Consider the following 15994-nt stretch of genomic DNA (forward strand, 5'->3'; position numbering starts at 1 on the left):
CCACTCTAATAAAGCCTTAGTAAGACCACACCTAGAGTACTGCATCCAGTTTTGTTCACCACATTATAAAAAAGATGTTGAGACTCTAGAAAAAGTACAGAGAAGAGCAACCAGGATGATTAGGGGACTGGAGGCTAAAACATACAACGAATGGTTGCAGGAACTGGGCTTGGCTAGTCTAGTAAAGAGAAGGACCAGAGGAGACATGATAGCGGTCTTCCAATATTTAAGGGGCTACCATAGAAAGGAAGGGGTCAAGCTATTTTCTAAAGAGCCTGTAGGCCAGACAAGGAATAATGGATGGAAACTGAACAAGGAGAGATTTAACCTGGAAATAAGGAGAAACTTTCTGACAGTGGGAACAAAAAACCAATGGAACAGCTTGCCCTTGGAAGTTGTGTGAGTTTCATCACTTGAGACTTTCAAGAAGATATTGGACTGTCATTTGTCAGAAATGGTATAGGGTCTCCCGCTTGGGCAGGGGGTTGGACTAGATGACCTACAAGGTCCCTTCGAACTCTGATTATCTGTTAGATCTGTTACTTTTGCTGGAAGTTGGTTTGAAGCTCCCACTACCTTTTCTGTGGGAAAAACAGTCTAACTTTTTCTTTTGAACTTCCCTCTTGTCAGTTTGAGCTTATGCGCCCGTGTTCTTAATTTTTGCTTCATATTGAAATAGCCTTTCAGTATTGCAATTTTGCTTTGTGTGGAGATATCCAGTGGTTGTATATTCCTTTATTCAGTCACCTGCTTGCCAAGCTAAGGAAGAAAAACAACTTAACAAAGAGAAGAAAACAGAGACGGGAGGTGAAGAATTGGGCAAAAAGAATATGAGCAAATAGTGCCTTTCTGAGTAGCCATTTTGGTTGAATTAAGGGTGGTTACATCATTTTTCAAAGTCATTTGCAACATCTGCCTTTTTTCCACTACAACCTCCGACCTGCTTCTAGACCAGGGGTATCAAACTCGATTTCATTGAGGGCAGCATCAGGGTTGTGTTCGACCTAGGGGTGGGTGTGGCCAGCTTGATGTCACTTGTGTCGGGGGTGTCTGTGGTGGCCCAAGTGCTCTGCCAGTGAAAACGGGCTCCAGAGCTCCATTTTCAGCTGCGATGGCCTCCTGCCGCCTTCTGCTAGTGAAAATTGCATCCGCACACAGCCCTCACGAGCTCAGTTTTCGCTGGCAGAAGCACCACGGGCATCCTTTGCTGTTTCTAGGGCAGCCCTGCAGGCCAGATCTAAGCACCCAGCAGGTCAGCTCTGGCCCCTGGGCCTTGAGTTTGACACCCCTGTTCTAGGCTATCTCTGCCAAACCATGAAATCCTTGTGTGTTTCAAGTTACAATCAAGAATCATTTCACATATTAAGAAGATGGGCAGAACTTTTGCTGTAATACTTCTCAGTGTGGCCTCCTAAATGGATGATGATCTTCTGTCACAAAATTACCCATCAAAGTCAATGGGGGAAACCAATTCACTTAACAACCATGTTACTAGCTTAGCAACTGCAGTGATTCACTTAAGTGTGGCAAGAAAGGTTGTAAAATGAGGCAAAACTCACTTAACAACTGTCTTGCTTAGCAATGTTGGGAATGTTGGGAATGTTGGGCTAAATTGTGGTCGTATGTGAAGAACTATTTACATTGGTTTGATTTAAACTAGCATTTGGAATAAACTGTTCTCTCTGATGCCTTCTTTTTAACATCAAGATGATGCCTAACATTACTGCGCACATGAGAAGGTATAAAATCTTCAGAGAAAAAGGACAATAAAATAAAATAAAGCCTATATAGATGGAAGGAGGGTAGGAACAATTTATATGAAGGTAAACCGGAGGGGAGAACATTCATCATAATACTAAAAAGAGCATTAAAATAACTAAACATTCAATGGAATAATATAGTCCAATGTTTCTCAACCTTGGCCGCTTGAAGATCTCCCAGCATTCTCTTATTTAGGCTTCATCCCAAATAATTTCATTATTTTCATTCCATTTGCTCTGCAACAGATTTCCCAAATTATCTCTTGCTGCTATGAAAATCACTCTCTGTTTTCTATCTTTTAATCTTAATTATGCCTTATTCTTTGACTACATTGTTTGCCAATCTGTTTTTTCATACACACATTTTTCAGCCAATTATTCTTCGATGTACAGTTTATTCATTTCATCATTAGACGAGGCACAAATTTGCATGCCTCCTACTATCACTATTCCAAACATTTCTGTGGGCTCTGTAACACAATGCATTCTTCTCCATTCCAAGCAGCTTCCACATCCTCCTCCTCTTTCACGTCCACTTTCTGCTCATTTTGTTAAGAGAGGAATCAATTTTCCAACATTCTTTTCTAGGACTCACACCATCTCTTCCTACAGTTGTTCTACTCTCATTATAGTTTAACCACCAAATCTAATTTACTACTACGATCAAGGATCAACGTAAGAAAGAAAATCAAACCAGAACGATAAAATTAAACGAACCCAGATTGGCAAATTTGTCACATTTGTATGAATGGCTGCCATGTTTTCACTGCAGCCACCCAAGATTTGAGTCCTGGGTTGGTGGTGATATTGTATATGATTAAATTATATAGGAGATGTTGCAGCAAAGATAGAAGGTAATCTTTGTGCAACTTTCCCTATAAAATACGTAACAAAACAATGCTTGTATCATTTTTATTTTCACAAAGTCCCATGAGCAGAAGCACTTTGTTAGTGGGGTTTACTTAAAGTAGTAATGTTAGGGGAAGCACATTGAGCCTGCCTCTAAAATAAAATAAAATAAAAATAATGTGTAGACAGTTTACAGATTGCCAAGTGCTTTTCACTACACTCCGCTGTTTCATGAGATGGCACCAAAGGCCATATGATAGTCCTCATTTATTGACAGCCTCATTTAATGGCCATTCAAATTTATAATGATGTAAAAAAAAACATTTGTATGGCCAATGCTCATATTTACAGCCATCTCAGTGTTTGATGGTCATGGAATCACCATCTGGGCACTTCATAATTGACTTCTGACTAGCAGAGAAAATAGAGAAGCCAGCAGTAAAATTGTTAAGTTGTGGACACATGATGTCTTGCTTAATGACCTGATTTGCTTAATGACCAAATGGGAAGTGATGTTGTAAGCAAACCAATCAATCAGAATAGAGTTGGAAGGGACCTCTTCTGCTCCAACCCCCTGCTCAAGCAGGAGACACTATAGCAATAGCACTTATATACCGCTTCACAGTGCTTTACAGCCCTCTCTAAGTGGTTTACAGAGTCGGCATCTTGCCCCCAACAATCTGGGTCCTCATTTTATTGACCTCGGAAGGATGGAAGGCTGAGTCAACCTTGAGCCTGGTGAGATTCGAACTGCCAAATTGCAGGCAGACGGCAGAAATAGCCTGCAGTACTGCATTCTAACCACTGTGCCAGTGGTGGGATTCGAATTTTTTTACTACCGGTTCTGTGGGCATGGCTTGGTGGGTGTGGCAGGGGAAGGATAGTGTAAAATCTCCAGTCAGAGGTGGCATTTGCTGGTTCTCCAAGCTACTCAAAATTTCCACTACCAGTTCTCCAGAACTGGTCAGAACCTCCTGAATACCACCTCTGCACTGCGCTACCATGGCTCAGGTAGTCCTTGACTTACAACAGTTCATTTAGTGACCATTCAAAGTGACTTATGACCATTTTTCACACTTATGACCTTTGCAGCATCCCCAGAGTCAAGGGATCAAAATTCAGGTACCTGGCAACTGACTCATATTTATGACATCTGCAGTGTCCCGGGGTCATGTGATCAAATTTTGCAACCTTCTGACAAGCAAAGTCAATGGGGAAGCCAGATTCACTTAACAATTCTGTGACTAATTTAACACCTGCAGTGATTCACTTAGCAACTGTTGCAAGAGAGTGGTGCAAAACTCACTTAACAAATGTCTCACTTAACAACAGAAATTTGGGGCTCAATTGTGGCCATAAGTCAAGGACTACCTGTACCATCGTGTTCATGTGATTTTCCACTTAGCAACTATAAAGTTCAACGATCCACTTGCAAGTTCTAATTGGTCACAAAGTGAAGACTACCTATATTCAATATCATCCAATCTTTGAAGGACTATGCTTTTGGCCTGGTTAAAACAGAAGACAGAAGCAACTCTCTTGCAAACTTTGAGCACCTCAATCTCTGATTCCTTACTAATACCTGCGGTGTGTAATACATTGTAGTTTCTTTTACCATTTTCTGGGTTTTTTTAATGTCTATTTTGCCCAGGATCCACTCTGAACACTGCCAAATTTCACATTCAGATTTTCTCATTAGCCCAAATTCTTCTGCCTTTCTTTATAAACAATCAAATCAATCACACTTTTCAATTAATTCCTTTTCCATGCAGATGTACCAGAAATAAAACATGTTCTGAGCCACTATTCATCAAACTGTCACTATTTAGAAAGTCCTATGTAGACATTTTTATAAAAAAAATAAATTTCCATGCATATTCTTAAAACTGTACGTTAATGTAGAAATCGGACAAAATGGATGAAAAGGGAAGTGGTCAGAAGTTGAAAATACTGTACTAGAGATAAAATTAAGGATTTTTGCATGGCTGGAGTTATAATGTATATTGTGAATGCCAACAGATTTGGAGCTGCAAAAAAAATAGATAATCATGGGAAGACAGGAAAGATTTCTGTGGTTCACTTTGTTTCCATCTAGTGGAAACAAAATTTTATCCAAATTTTATCAGATGTGGTAGGCCCAGACATTTTAAAAAGCCATAATTGTTTAACAAGCCACATCATTTGAACTTGTTTAGAATATAAATCGTAAAGCAGATTTGGGCAAACTTATCATCTGCTTTCTCCTGTCCAGCACCTCCTTTTTAGCCTCCTGAGCACCTTTAGATATGGCAGATTCTGGGTGGGGGATAGGGAATTAGAATAAATAAGAGGATTAAAAGGCAAAATGCATGGCTTAAAACATACATTTCATTGCTTTGAAAATCCCATCTCCCAAAAAGAGGGGGTAATTTCTTGTATGTTGTGTTTAGGATTTTAACAGACAAGCAGTGTTTTAAGTTTCAACCGCAGACAGGAAATTCTTCTCTGTCATTTGAAGGGTAACTAGGCACATGCCCCCAACAGATGGTGGGTGGCCAAAAAAATCAAAGCTTGAGTATAAAAAAATCTGTCTACACCTGCCATACTTAATACAGGTAGTCTTTGACTTACAACCACAATTGAGTGCAAAATTCTGTTGCTAGGTGAGACAGTTAAGTGAAGTTTGTTCCATTTTATAACATTTCTTGTCATCGTTTTTAAGTGAATCATGGCAGTTGTTAAGTTAGTAACATTGTTGTTAAGTGAATCTGGCTTGTAAGTGTGAATAACAGTCATAAATCACTTTTTCCAGTAGCGTTGTAACTTTGAACAATCACTAAATGAACTATTGTAAGCCAAGGACTACCTGTATCCAAATTGCATCAAATGTAGAGACATATTCTCTATTATCCTGTATATTCTCTGGAATTCTCTTTTTTCTAGTATCCATAAAGTGCCTGTTTGTACAACTGTGGGATTCCTCCTACAATTCAGCAATTTAACCATGTCTGTTCTCTTGTTAATATTATGCGTCTTTTCCCTCTCCTTTCTCTTCCCCTTCTAATTCATGGGTGTTTATAGTACATTCATCGTTTGACATTTATTTTAATGCCATTGTTGTACTTTATTTTCATTTTGTAATCAGCTTTGAAAGGATTACTTGGAAAGCATCACGGCAACACATTAAATGAATAAACCACAACCTGCCAGCCACAATGGCAGTCTATACAACCACTCAGCCCAAACCACATTACTTCAACCTTCCTAACTTGTGTGAAGTTAGGGCCCAAGTACAGCCCAGCTTCCCAATTTGTGCTGGGTCTCAGCTTATGTTGTAAAAAACACCTAGCATGCGAAGTGATCTTTATTAATAGCCACTTACTTGGATGGTCAGCAGCCTTACTACAGCAGGTTTGATTTCCAAGCATTTATGCTTTGAACTTCAGGTTGAGCAGAATTAAAAATACGAGCGACATTTATCTCTGGCCATGCCATGCTGGATCCTCACTTCATTTCCTTATTGAGACATAGCTTTAAAAAGAAGAAGAAGAAAGATGCCTAAGAGACATTTCACAGAAGGTAACATAAACAGGGCATTAGCCTGGCTGTCAAATGTTTATTTGCGTTAAAGACAGTTATTAAGCTCCTGCTTTTTTATTCTAGCTTCTTACACCAAAAACACCCCACTGCTTAATGCGATTATTATGACTTCCCATTCAACTGCTCACTCCCCCATCTACCCATTAAAATCAAGTTTTGACTTCCTGCCCAGACTGGCTAAAGGGTCCGTCTGTCATTCAAGGTTTAGAAAACATTTGTCCAGAGAAGCAATAAAACCGCCTCAGATTGTTTCTCCGCTGCCCTATTAGGAATAGGTCCAGCCACATAATAAATAACAATGGTCCCCAAACCAGACAATGTTCTCCTCTTCCTCCCGCCCCCAATTTCCCTTCTAGCAAGGGAAAAAAAACAAAAAGCAGCAAAAAAATATATATGGAAATTTGCATCCAGCGCATACCATCAAGCTTGTTAGACCATGCAAACACAATCTGACTTCTAAACAAGAGTGTGCAAATTTATTTATAGATGACCATGTTGTTAATGGACTTTCACATGGCCTAGAAATGTGAAATTTGATACAAAAGAAGCTACAGTGAGATTACCAAACGACGCTAAAAATAAAGACCATTTCCCATTTTTGTTCTCCTGGGCTTTTCAAGTCTTTGATTTTATCCCGCTGTTGCCCTTTCCAGTGCTTTTTAGTTTATTTATGTTGATGCTATAGCTATTTATTTTATCAGAGTGAGCTGCTCAGAAAATAGGTTTTCTGGATATAAATGCTGTGAAGAAATGTTTTGTTAGAGAAAAGGGAAGATATAAACACTCAGATTTTACACTTTCAGCTCACCAAAACGCTAAAAGTCCATAGATTGAAAATCAATTACTACAAATAAGCAGGCATTAAGCATGACATTTATCTTCTAACACAGGGGTGTCAAACTCCATTTCATTGAAGGCGGCATCAGGGTTGTGTTTGATCTCATGGAGGATGGGGTGGGCATGGCCGGGGTGGGTGTGGCCAGTTTGATGTCACTTGTATCGGGGTTGCCTGTGGTGGCCAAGTGCCTCTGCCAGAGAAAATGGGCTCCCGATCTCCCTTTTTGGCTGGGACAGCCTCTTGCAACCCTCTGCCAGTGAAAACAGAGATCTGGAGGGCTCCACGTGGCCCTCCCAAGCTCCGTTTTCGCTGGCAGAGGGTTATAGGAGGCCATCCCAGGCTAAAAGGGAGATTGGGAGTCCATTTTTGCTGGCAGAGGCACCATCGGCCGGTCCTCCGCTGTTTCCAGAGCGGCCCCGTGGGCCAGATTTAAGCACTTCACGGGCTGGATCCAGCCGCAGGACTTGAGCTTGACACCCCTGTTCTAGCAGGAGAACTCTTGGATTCAGCATAACAAATCATAACAAAGCCCTCGGTAGGAGTGCAGGTCTTATATTAATATTCCATGCAGAATGGACAATCCAATTCAACCAACAGAAAGGAACAGAAGAGTGTTTTACTTCCTGGCAGTTAACACTGTTATATTTTTAAAAGATAAGTCTATAAACCTTCTAAAGTTCCACTCCCTTACATCAACTATATATCACTATCTGGTAGTCCTTATGACTGTAATATAGAGTCTGGAATTACAGTCATAAGTCATGTTGGTCATTAAGCAGGAGATCACATGACGGCGCCTGACTTTATGACAATTTTGACATTAAGTGAATGTGGTAGTTACTAAGTGAATCCATTGCCCATAATGGGTATTGTTGGTTTTTTTTTTTGCAGGACACCAAAAGTTTAAAGAAGAATTTTCTTTTTTAGCAAAGAAAATCATAAATCATGATCACACCTGATTTATGGGATGCTGCAAACAGTTGTAAATGCAGGCCTGTTGCTGAGTGCACAAATTGCAATCATTTGACCCGGGCGGATAGGGGGCAACTGTTGTAACTTTGAATGCAAGTTGTGAGTAGCCATGGGGAGGTCTATCCAAACTTTGAATGGTTGCTAAGTGACCAGTTGTAAATTGAGGATTGCCTGTACAGGTAATCCTCGGCTTATGACCACAATTGAGCCCAAAATTTATGTTGTTAAGTGAGACATTTGTTAAGTGAGTTTTGCTCCATTTTATGACCTTTCTTGCAACAGTTATTAAGGGAATCACTGAAGTTGATAAGTTAGTAACTTAGTTGTTAAGTGAATCTGGCTTCCCCATTGACTGCTTGTTGAAAGGTCGCAAAAAGGGATCACATGACTTTGGGACACAGCAACGGTCATAAATATGAACCAGTTGCCAAGCATCTGAATTTTGATCACTTGGTCTGGGGATGCTACAAAGGTTGTAACTGTGAATAATGGTCTAAGTCACTTTTTTCAGTGCCACTGTAACTTTGAACAGTCATTAAGTGAACTGTTGTAAATCAAGAACTACCTATAATTCAGTTTTGCCAGTGCTTGAGGGATTGAACCCATTTCCTCTTGCCTTCCAGACTTAACTCAAGGGATAGCCTTACAAAGCCCTGGAGGAAGAATACTAGATATATCTCAGCAACACATCAGAGATAAATTGGAACACATTCCCAAATGCATCTTTTTTGCACAAAACCAGCTTTGCAACACAGCTTGCAAGGGGTTTTTCTCAGGAACTAGGCTATTCTTCAAATTGGAATTCTGCTACCTTATTGTTTTAGAAAATCTACCTATAGGATCATTTTTTTAAATTCAAATCAGCTGTAGACCCAGGGCAATGTACAGGTGTCTATGGATGTTGATCCAATTAAATCCACAATAAGACTGGTAAGAGTAGAACTCCGGTCAAAGTCTAATAAAACCAGTATTTAGCAGCATAGCAACATAAGACTATCACCCTGCAGAAAACATGTCTGGTATCTCCTACTCAGTCCCCACTGTGGGCAGAAACACAAGGGAGAAAAGAAAGGATCTATGCAACACTTAGGCAAACATAATCCTGCCATTGCATCATGTTACAGAGGCACTACCTTAATGTAGGAAATTCAGTTACATTAAGCATAAAGGAAGCAAGGTTGCACTAATCAGCAGCAATATACCAAAGAGCAAATTACAAAAGTGTGTTGTAGGACTTTGAAATATCTCAGAAAGCATGCATTTCCATATTGCAACAATTCCCTGATTTAACCCCAGCACCTGCTCCTCTGTTTGAAAGTTCTTGCAGTAGTTTCTGAGCATTATCCCCTTGTGTTACCTAGTCCCTGTTATGAACTGCAAGGCAACCAATAAGATTTTGTTTTCTAACTGTTCAAAGCAGGGGTGCAAATCTTTGCTCCTTCCAGTAGCTTCCAGATGTTGTCACTTTGAGGTATTGCTTAATGAGCTGGCAGGGGAAAATTATGAAGTGTATATAAGTCCCTGGCATTTAATTTTAATTACACGCATACTTCAGTTTTTGCACAGTTCACTTCAGCCCTCAGCACGTCAATCAAAGTGGGGCTCTGGGTCCCACTGAAGGCTGTTCAAGATTAAAGGATTTAATATGACATTTAGAATGGATAAAAATGCATGTGGGTGGTTTGCATGCATTCTCCCAGATTCATTTTTGCAGCTCCCTAGATTCTCCAGTATTGTGTTGCTGAAATCCAGGGGCACAAGTGTCACTGTTTGGGGCTGGGCCACATCTGTTACAGGGTCAATTTTTAAAATGCTGACGAGGTATAAAAAGTTACATCCAAATGAAATTTTATGGCAGATGTTTTTAAACCATGATTTATTGAATAAGCTACAGAGGCCTGGTTTACACATACTAGTAAGCTTTAATGGGAAGGATTCACATATCATACTAAGACTGAATAAATCACATTATGGCTTAGTGCAGTGGTGGCTAACCTTTTTGGGCTCCTGTGCCAAAAATTGTGCGCGCACTTGCATGCTCACATTTGCGTGCCAGCACCCAAAGGCAATGCGTGCCCCCACATGCCCCCTACGCATGCGTGCATAATCGCCATCCACCCACCCCCACCACCCCCTTTCCTGCACTGTGCCTCACAGCTGATTTTTGGCTGGTTTGAGGCCTTTTTCGGTCTCCCAAAGGCTTAAGGAAGGCTTCTGCAGGCTGAAAACTAGCCCCGTTTTGTCAATTCCTGTTTTTCCGAAAATACCAGAAGTGATGAAACAGGGCTAGTTTTCGGCCTGCAAAGCTTGCAGAAGCCTGCAGAAGCCTTCCTCAAGCCTTTGGGAGGCTGAAAAAGGCCTCAAACCGCCCAAAAATCAGCTGTGAGGCGCGTGCATGCCCAGTGAGGTAAGTTTGCCTGCAGCTCACGTGCCGGCAAAAATGGCTCTGCGTGCTACCTGTGGCACACGTGCCATAGGTTCACCATCATGGGCTTAGTGTAATAAGCAAATCATCTGTAATTCGAAGGACAGGATTTTTTTTTCACACATTAAGGAGTGGTCTCCCACAGAAGAGGTCACTTTTTGCTACTAGTTGTTGCCAGTATCTTCATGGGACTCCAAAAAACATTGTTATCTGGGTTCACACAGAAAAATAAATCCATTTCTATCAAACAATTGCCATTAGTGTCTCCAGTGTAATCTGGATCACCAACTACTTTAAGAACCACGAGCTCAAGAAAGACCATTCTGCAGCACCCAATGAATTTCAGAAGACCTTGGCCATATATAGCTTAACAAAAGATGTGACCTCTGAATGAATGGACCAGGGGAGACATGATAGCAGTGTTCCAATATTTGAGGGGCTGCCACAGAGAGGAAGGGGTCAAGCTATTTTCTAAATCACCCGAAGGCCAGACAAGAAATAATGGATGGAAACTGATCAAGGAGAGATTCAACCTGGAAATAAGGAGAAACTTTCTGACAGTGAGAACAATCAACCAATGGAACAGCTTGCCCTCGGAGGTTGTGGGAGCTTCATCACTGGAAGCTTTCAAGAAGAGATTGGACTGCCATTTGTCAGAAATGATGTAAGTAGGGTCTCCTGCTTGGGCAGGGGGTTGGACTAGATGACCTACAAGGTCTCTTCCAACTCTGTTAATAAATAACTAAATTAATAACCCATTCTGAATTACAACCTAGGGCAATGTTGATGTCCGCAGAAGTAATCTGCATTTGTAGAGATAGCATGAAGCAGTTTCTGAAATAGTTTTAATTGTTTTATAAAACTAGTTAGTTTAGCTTTAATTATTTTACCAAACCTTTAATTATTTTAAAGGAGGTGCTTAAATGCTCTTTTAAACATGCTAAAATTTTGTCCTACTGTCAAGTGATATGCATATGTGTCCTAGAAGCTGTCTGATCAGATTGTTCAAGACTAATTTTTATTTCCTTCCTTGGAAGCTAGTTACTCTCCTAAAAATCTTGTGAGGTGCAACTGTCTTGTCTTTAAACAGCTGGTAGAAGGTAAAGAGGAAGTCCCAGGGAATTGCTCTGTAATAAATGGCATATAAATTCAATAAATAAAATAAATAATATTTTCAACAAAGTTGCTGATGAGAAAACTAATACTATTTTCTGTTTGATTTTGTTTATAAAAATGAAATTGACCGTTTCTGATTTCCGACTTCTAGAATCTTTTATTAAATTTTAATTGGATCCTAGTATTTTAGTCTTTGTTCCCAATCTGACATTTTCCCTGTATGAAAGATTGATGGAGGTGCCCGATTCTTAAGGAAAAGAAAAGAAAAGCCCTGGAAAACTTTTGATGTGCCCAGGCTGTGAAGTTTGCTACTTGCTGTAAATGACGTACATGATAGCACCATATTTATCACTGAAATGTAATAAGGCAGGGGTTTCCAATCTTGGCAACTTTAAACCTGGCAGACTTCAACTCCCAGCATTCGCCAACTTTGCTGAGGAATTCTGGGAGTTGAAGTCCGCCAGACTTAAAGTTGCCAAGATTGGAGACCCCTGTGATAAGGGGTCTCTGACTGCCTGTCCTACTGCACAGAGCTAAACATGCATAGGCCTTGATGCAGGAATATTCATACAGGTAGTCCTCAAATTATAACAGTTCATTTAGTGACGGTTCAAAGTTAGAACAGCACTGAACAAGGTGACTTAGGACAGTTTTTCACAGGTACAACCTTTGTAGCATCCCCATGATCGTGTGATCAAAATTCAGATGCTTAGCAATTGGTTCATACTTATGACCATTGCTGTGTCGTAAGATCATGTGATCACCTTTTGACAAGCAAAGTCAATGGGGAGGGGGAGCCTGATTCACTTAACAACCGGGTTTCTAATTTATCAACCGCAGTGATTACTTAACAATTGCGCCAAGAAAGGTTGTAAAATGGGACAAAACTCGCTTAACAAATGTCTCACTTAACGAACAGAAATTGGGGGCTCAATTGTGGTCATAAATCAAGGACTACCCGTACTGTGTTCTAACAAAAGCTTAGGGTTCTATTTGATAGAATTTCATGAGATATTACAGAAAGGGAGAAACTTCATTCAGACACAGCCATTGTTTTTATCACTAGAGATTTATCTCTTGTTCAAAGGTTGTAGGATTTTTTTTTTCTTAACTAAAATTTAACAGCTGGAAAATTGCTGTTTTATTGATTACAACCCCCTCCCTCCATCTCTATTGGTCCCCAATGCACTTGCCCCACACCCTCCAGACTCAATCTATACAAATATTCAGAAGTAAAATGTTAAATAAAGTTGTAATGTTTTCTTACTTAGAACTGTGATTGCCTAGTCCAGAAACTAAGCAGTAGCACCAGGAAGGCAAAACAACTAACCTTCTAAAACTAATCTAGATCATTAGCAGCTATTCCATTATGTCCACCCCTGGTTGTTGACTTCAAATTGCCTATGAAAATGGTCTCTTGGTAAAACTACATCCCTAGAAGATCAAACCAGCAACTCAACTTCTATTGAACCAACATAGATTTCATGTCAGTTATACTTGAACAGATTTTGGACCAAAACAAGTAATTAAGATGTCAGGCTAAAATTCGGGATTAAAGATTCCAGATTAAAATCCTCATATAGTGATCAGATTCTGACACCATTACAGTCATCCTTCCCAAAAAGCATAGATTAGGGAGTGAAAGAGAATTACCCATCCTCTCCTAGGTTCGTGGAAGGGGGGGTATCTCAGGTGAGTAACAAAATTAAAATGAATATCAGAAGAATCCTGACACAGAGGCACATAGAATTTAAGATCCTTGTATTCAGGCAGTCATGAGGAGATCTAGTTAGTTGAGGAATATGAGTGTTATGTTTGTTTCTTCTGTTATGTTTTTTTTTCTTTCTTCTGAATGTTCCCCAATGTAATCTAAAATTCTAGACCACTTAACTATCTCTGCTGGCACTGCCAAATCATTAGGCCTGTCTAATATTAATTTAATGGAAAGCTCTATCAAGTAGGAAATAGAAGTCTGCTTCCATCAATGGTGGGGAAGTGATATAAAATGAGCAGATTTCTTAAACATCTGGAAAGAGCCAGGGGTGTCAAACTCGTGGCCCGTGGCCGGATACATCATGTGCTGGCCACGCCCAACCCGGTTTAGTAAATGGGGGAAGTCACAATACGTCATGACAACAATTAGATGTCGAGAGTTTGATACCCGTGGTCTAGAGGTTAAGGCACCAGGCTAAAAAGTGGGAGACTGTGAATTCAAGTTCCACTTTAGCCATGGAAACCAGCTGTGTGACTTTGGCCCCACCTCACAGGTTTTGCTGTTGTGGGGAAAATAAGTGGAGGAAGGTGTGTTGGATATGTTCGCTGCCTGGAGTTGTTTTGTAAAAATCATAAATGTAGAATACAAGCAGATTCATAATTATTTGTATTCTACATTTATGATTCTACCATCATACAAGTAGATGGTAGAAAAGGGGATTTACACCTCATCTGCATTATAGTACCAATGCTTGTATGAGGATCTATTCTAGGGATTGGAAATTTCAGTTTCAGTTTCACAGCAGCAACCAGTTTTAGTTTCACAGCAGAACTAGTTTTATATAATGTAATTGTTTGATTTATCAAGCACATTTATATAGCCATCTAACTCCCATGTAGGTGACTTCATGAGTTTATTGCCATTCTATGAATCATTCGAAGAATGTTTTGGCATCGCAGACATGTAATAATAGATAGTCCTCAACTTACAACCATTCACTTAGTGACCGTTCAAAGTTACAAAGACATTGAAAAAAGTAACTTATGACCAGTTTTCACACTTAACTGTTGCAGCATCCCCATGGTCACATGATGAAAATTCAGGCAACTGGCATGTATTTATGATACTTGCATGGTCCTGGGGTCATGTGATCACCATTTGTAATCTTTCCAACCAGTTTCCAACAAGCAAAGGCAAATGGAAGTCAGATTCACTTAATGATCACAACTGATTCACTTAACAACTGTAGTGTAGCAAGAAAGCTCATAAAATAGGGCAAAAATAACTTAACTGCTGTCTTGATTAACAACTGAAATTTGGACTCAGTTTTGGTCTTTAATTCGAGGATTACTGTACTCTTCTTCTATATATATAAAAGCAAAATACCACTCATGCATCATCACAAAATTTCCAGAACCATAAAGCCTACAAACTTGAAATTTGGCAGTATGTTCCTTTTGGCTTCTAGGTGCTCACTAAGAAAGGATTTTTCAAAATGACCATCAGAGCATTAGTATTTCCTATATTATTATTAACACGCTCTGATGCTAAGGAGTTCTATTCCCGCTCCCCATCTGAAAAGAAATCTGCTCCAAATGCAAAACACTAGCAGAGAGGAGTTTCAGTTTCATAGCACCAAGCTTTAGTACAGAAGTTGAGCTAAGCCACGCCCAAGCTCCTTGCTCACACAGCAAATACTGTTTCAGTTTCCAAACAGCCCTCAACTGTCTCACACACTGACAGGACTCTAGCCAGATGAATACTGATGCATGCTGGTAGGCAGAGGCAGAATTTTTCCCCCCTTATTTTCCTCCCCCAAAACTAAGCCCAACCACATAGTTTCATAGCACGAGTATTGAGCTAGTACATCAATAAAATACACACACGCCTTTTCCAAAATCTGGCCCTTTTCTTTCTTTTAAATCTAATACAAAAGGCAAACGGCTTGCCAACAGGAGTCAATATTTTCTCAAATGACGATCAATGAGTCATCCACAATCTGCAACAAACATTGATCCTGAAGTCCAATTTCTTTTCCCACCAGGCAATCCCCAGGCTACTATAATTCAGAAAGAGAGAGGGCAACCTGCCCATTCTTCACTTCCCATTGCTGATCCATCATCTCTCCATGTTTAAAGGATGGAAAATCCCGGTTTTCTTTTCTTTTTTTTTACATACAGCAATAAGCTCCTTTACCTAGAGTAGAAATATACATATATCATAGAGACTGTCCATCTCCCCTCATGGAATGACTATTAATATCACACTTCTATTATTTTTTATAAATAACTCAAGGCAGTATAGATACCTAATGTTCCTTCCTCCTTCTATTTTCCCCCTACAACAACCCTGCCAGGTAGTTTGGGGGAGGGAGAGAGAGAGAGAGAGAGAGAGAGAGAGAGAGACTGTCCCAAGTTAACCCAGCCATTTTTCATGCCTTAAAGAGGCAGGAAACAGAACTCACAGTCCCAAAAAAGACAAGAGATCTGGGAATCCATCAACAGAATCTAACTCAGTTCTTAAAGCATCTAAATTTACTCCATGAGCAGAATTCCTAAATATGGCTCTCCCCGCTCCCCCCTTTAAGAGAGTCAACACTCATGATTCCTTTCAGGGGAGGAAAAGAAATCTCTGTGCAGCGCACAGACTCAGGATTGCAGCAAAAAGCCACTTCTACCTTCCATGGAGGATGTTTGCATGCAGAGCACATAGGGAGACACACAAACGCGCGTGCACACATA

General features: G+C 40.1%; 1 protein-coding gene across 5 annotated transcripts in view; it reads right to left on the reverse strand.

Annotated features, from left to right (window-relative positions):
* Positions 1-15994, reverse strand: part of SH2B2 (SH2B adaptor protein 2) — a 78787-nt gene that overhangs the window by 61005 nt on the left and 1788 nt on the right. For 4 of the 5 annotated variants that reach the window (XM_087957628.1, XM_087957616.1, XM_026672401.2 and 1 more), the window contains exon 2: positions 5971-6119. The gene's annotated coding sequence lies outside the window, so the exon portion shown is untranslated. Of the gene's footprint in view, positions 1-386; positions 760-5970; positions 6120-15994 lie in introns of all 5 variants that reach the window. The other variant, XM_087957604.1, reaches the window with a different exon arrangement.

Source organism: Notechis scutatus, chromosome 1, assembly GCF_049901735.1.
Source record: "Notechis scutatus isolate UNSWTSFEM ecotype Mainland chromosome 1, rNotScu1.2, whole genome shotgun sequence".
Taxonomy (NCBI): Eukaryota; Metazoa; Chordata; class Lepidosauria; order Squamata; family Elapidae; genus Notechis; species Notechis scutatus.